This window comes from Myodes glareolus, chromosome 24 (assembly GCF_982192425.1).
Source record: "Myodes glareolus chromosome 24, mMyoGla1.1, whole genome shotgun sequence".
NCBI classification, from domain to species: domain Eukaryota; kingdom Metazoa; phylum Chordata; class Mammalia; order Rodentia; family Cricetidae; genus Myodes; species Myodes glareolus.
In genome coordinates this window covers 47,920,748-47,925,037 of record NC_142049.1, presented here as the reverse complement: position 1 = coordinate 47,925,037, position 4,290 = coordinate 47,920,748, and the positions used below count along the sequence as shown (strand labels likewise).

General features: G+C 49.1%; 1 pseudogene; it reads left to right on the top strand.

The window, feature by feature from the left end:
- The first annotated feature begins 638 nt into the window (after positions 1 to 638).
- On the top strand, positions 639 to 3,524 carry LOC125406601 (Golgi apparatus membrane protein TVP23 homolog B-like; annotated as a pseudogene).
- Positions 3,525 to 4,290: the final 766 nt, after the last annotated feature.

Genomic DNA, 4,290 nt, shown 5'->3' with positions numbered 1-4,290 from the left:
ATCTCTGGCTCAACCTTCCACCTCCTGCCTCCTGGTGGCCCATCCCTGCCCCACACCCCTGCCTTCGGGGGCCTGGGTTTCCTCCTTGGCCCTTGGTTCCCCAAAACCTGTTGCACCAAACTTTCACCTCCCTCTCCTTCGCTGTTCCCGGTGCACTCGATCATTCCCCGCATGATGCCTGCTCAGGGCATCTGGACAGACAGCAGGAAGCAATGACAGTGACCTGGATGGTGGCCCAGAGAGCCTGTGGCAGGAGGAGCCCTGCAAGGTCCAGGCCAACTGGGTTACTCAGTAACTCCATACCAGACAGAGCTCCCGAGTAAGACTTGATCTCAAAACACCAAAAACTTCCAGCTAGGAGGTAGAGTCAGGAGAGGGTGGCCAAGGTCTGATACATAGTGGCTTCTAGGCCAGCCTGAGCTACATGAGACCCTAACAAAACCCAAACACCGAAAAAACAAACAACACCCACCAGCAGGGCTAGAGAGATGGCTCCACAGTTAAGAGCACAGTTCAGTTCATAGTGTCCAAGTGAGGTGTCTGTTAACCATCTGCATCGCCAGCCCCAAGACCTGACGCCCCCTGCTGTCCTCCATAGGCACCTGCGCTCACCGGCACTTACCCAACACAGACTACGCATGCTCACGCGTGAATAAAAATAAGCCTAAGGGCGGAAAACATTTAAATTTGTTCTGTGAAGCAGCTCCACATTGTTGATACAAGGGTAGAAAGGGAAGACAGGACCAGACAGTCACCCAAACTGATGTGGCGTGTCAAACGACAGAAGAGGACTCAGGGCAACCGATTGGGCTGGACTGTGCGCCCGGCTGTTTCAGGTTGGTAAAGGCACCCTTTGGAGGCAGGATACAGACTGTAGCCGACTGGGGACATGTTCCAGGCATGGGGAAGAGCCAGTGCGGAGGCCCTGTGGTCAGAGGGACCTAGAGAACTGAGGGAAACTGGGGGCTGGTGTGACTGTGGCCGAGGACAAAGAGCTGTGTGCTGATTATAAATGGCGGCATTTTCTCCAATGAAAAATAATTAAAGATTTGATTTTTGCTGGGTGCCACATACCTTGTAATGCAGAGGCAGGAGGATCTCTGGAAGTATGAGGCCAGCCAGGGCAACATAGTGAGCACCTTCAAAAAAAAAAAACAAAAAACAAAACCAAAACCTTATTTTTATTTTCTAAATCGTGCACGAGTGTGTACAGTTGAGTACAGGTAGGTACCTTCGGAGGCCAGAAGAGAGCCGGTTCCCCTGGAGCTGGAGAGACAGAGGAGTGTGAGATGTGAAGCGTTGGTACGAGGAACCAAACTTGGGTCCTGAACAAGAGTAGTGCATGCTCTCAACTACCGAGCTATCGCTCCAGCTTCTAGTTTTAAAATAATATTAGCACCGGGTGTTGGTGGCACAGGCCTTTAATCCCAGCACTCAGGAGGCAGAGGCAGGCGGATCTCTGTGAGTTCGAGGCCAGCCTGGTCTACAAGAGCTAGTTCCAGGACTGACTTCAAAGCAACACAAAGAAACCCTGTCTCAAAAACAAAAAAATAAGGGAGCTGACAACTATGTTCATAGCAACATTATGCCTAATAGCCAAAACCTGCAAACAACCTAGATGTCTCTCAACTGAAGAATGGATCAAGAAAATGTGGTACATTTACACAATGGAGTATTACTCAGCTGAAAAACAAACAAACAAACAACAACAAAAAACAATGACATCATGAAATTTGCAGGCAAATAGATGGAACTAGAAAAAAAATCATCCTGAGTGAGGTAACCCAGACCCAGAAAGGTAAACATGGTATGTACTTACTCGTAAGTGGATATTAGATGTAAAATAAAGAATAACCAGACTATAATCCACAGCGCCAGAGAGGTTAGGTAACAAGGAGTGCCCCAAGAGGGACACATGGATTTAAAAAAATATATATTGACATATCAGTGATGCTTGGACGGTACTTGTCTATAATTTCAGCACCCAGGAGGCTGAGACCAGGAGGTCTTAAAATCAAGGTCTGCCTGGCTACACAACAAGACCTAGACTCGAGACAGAAAAGGCAGTTTGTATGTGATTCTGCAACCTTGTGACTGAAAAGTACAGCATCAAAGAGAAACATAAGGCAGGTGGGAGGGGCTGGAGAGACGGCTCAGTGGTTAAGAGCGCTGCCTGCTTTTCTAAAGGTCCTGTGTTCAATTCCCAGCAACCACATGGTGGCTTACAACCATCTGTGATGAGCTCTGGTGCCCTCTTCTGGCCTTAGGCATGCATGCATGCAGAATACTATTTACACAATAATTAAATCTAAAAAAATAAAAACAAAACAAAAACAAACAAACAAAAAAACAGGTGGGAAAAAAGACAGGTGGAGACTGGGAGACTTTGGGGGCAGGGAGCCAGCTACATTGAATTTCCATTAAAAACTGTTGCAGAAATGGCTGTCCTTTTAGAGGACTGGAGTTTGGGTCCCAACATCCACATCCCGTCTCTTACATCCACCTGTAACTCTAGCTAGGAGATCTGACACTCTTTTCGGGCCTCTAACAGGAATTTACACGCATGCGCATACCTCCATGCAGCTGGGCACATAAACAAACGTTACAACATTGTCTCTAAAGGTCTTTGCGCAGGAAGGGAGTGAGGCAGAATAGGGTGGTTCAAGTAAGAGGAGACTTTGCGGGACTGTAAGACTGCGCCTCCCAGTGGACAGGACAGAGTCGGAGCCCGATCCTGACCACGCATGCCCCTTTCTCCTGTCTTTGGTGCTGACTTTCTCTCAGCAGAGGTAACCAAGCCTTGCCAACACCCAGACCCGCACCAGCACAAGGACAAATACCCAGGAACACAGCCCTGATCACAAGATGGTCAGTTTCGTTGGTCAAACACACAGGTCGGGCCGGGCGGTGGTGGTTCATGCCTTTAACCCCAGCACTCGGGAGGCAGAAACAGGCGGATCTCTGTGAGTTCAAGATCAAAGAAGAAAGAAAGAAAGACACAGGTGGGACATCCTCGGTATTCAGTCCTGGCCAAGAGATCAACAAGGCGGGGGTCTTGTCCGTGTGTCTGTGGGCTGCCTGGGCTGGAGGAAGGGCAGGCTGGGTGGGCAGAAGTGCTGGGCTCCGGTCCGTTGTAGAGAGTTCTGTGCTCTCTGAGGGTCGGGTGGACCGGGGACCCAGGAGGCGCAGGGCTGGGGATGCTATGTAGAGGACAGTAATGATGACACTGAAGACGTCTCACCTGACGCAGAAGAGGAGACAACCAGTAGACCAAGAAAATCCAAAACCAGACACCCAGAGGCATCCTTCCTCCACCTGTTCTTTCAGTGCGGTTGTAGTCTATCTTCATTGCCTGTATGGTGGCGATTAGCTTGCGCTGTCGTGACTTTCGGGCAGTGAAGAATGTCACTGGCAGACTAATGGCTGGCCTTCCTTGGGGGAATCGTGTTGATGAGAATGGGAAGAGCCTTTGGGCATTTGAGCCCAGAAAGTCAACTCCGCAAGACAATAAAACTGTTTCTTAACCAGGCAGTAGTGGTGCACGCCTTTAATCCCAGCACTCAGGAGGCAGAGGCAGGTGGATCTCTGTGAGTTTGAGACCAGCCTGGTCTGCAAGATCTAGTTTCAGGACAGGCTCCAAAGGTACAAAGAAACTCTGTCTCGAAAAACCAAAAAACCAAAAACCAAACCAAAACAAAACAAACAAAAAACCGAAAAAACTGTTTCTGAAGCTGAGTGAAGACTCTTTTAGTTAGGACTCATCGCCTGTCCAATCCTGCAGGTGATTCTCCTTCAGAGTGAAGAGGCTGACTGTGGTAATCATGGGTGTGGTGCTGCAAGGCACCAGCCTTTATGGTAACATCTGGTGTAAAGTGGGCAGTAAGAACTAACCAGCATGGCTACCTCATATCTTGGAAAGCTGTTCCTAAGGCAAAACATGGATGGCCAGAAGCCATGAGTGAGTGAAGATGGAGCCTGTGTGCTACGGACTCTGGGGACGGCGGACAAGATTCTTGATCTTCAGAGCTCAGTCTGTGTTGCAGTGGGGTGTTGTGTTAATTTTCTCCCTTAAAAGCATAATTTAAAAGAAGGAAACCTGGTCTCATCGTAAACCGTATGGGGTTAGAAAGTGTGGCGTTGCTGGAGACAGAGTTTGCTGCTGGTGGTTGCGTGGTGGTTGCAGTCCTGTGACAGCAACATGTCCCAAGGGTCTGTGTCCTCCACCTGATGGATCTTTGCGGTTTGATCCATAGGATGTAGGAAGAGGCACCCAGTCTGTCTTGTCTCTGT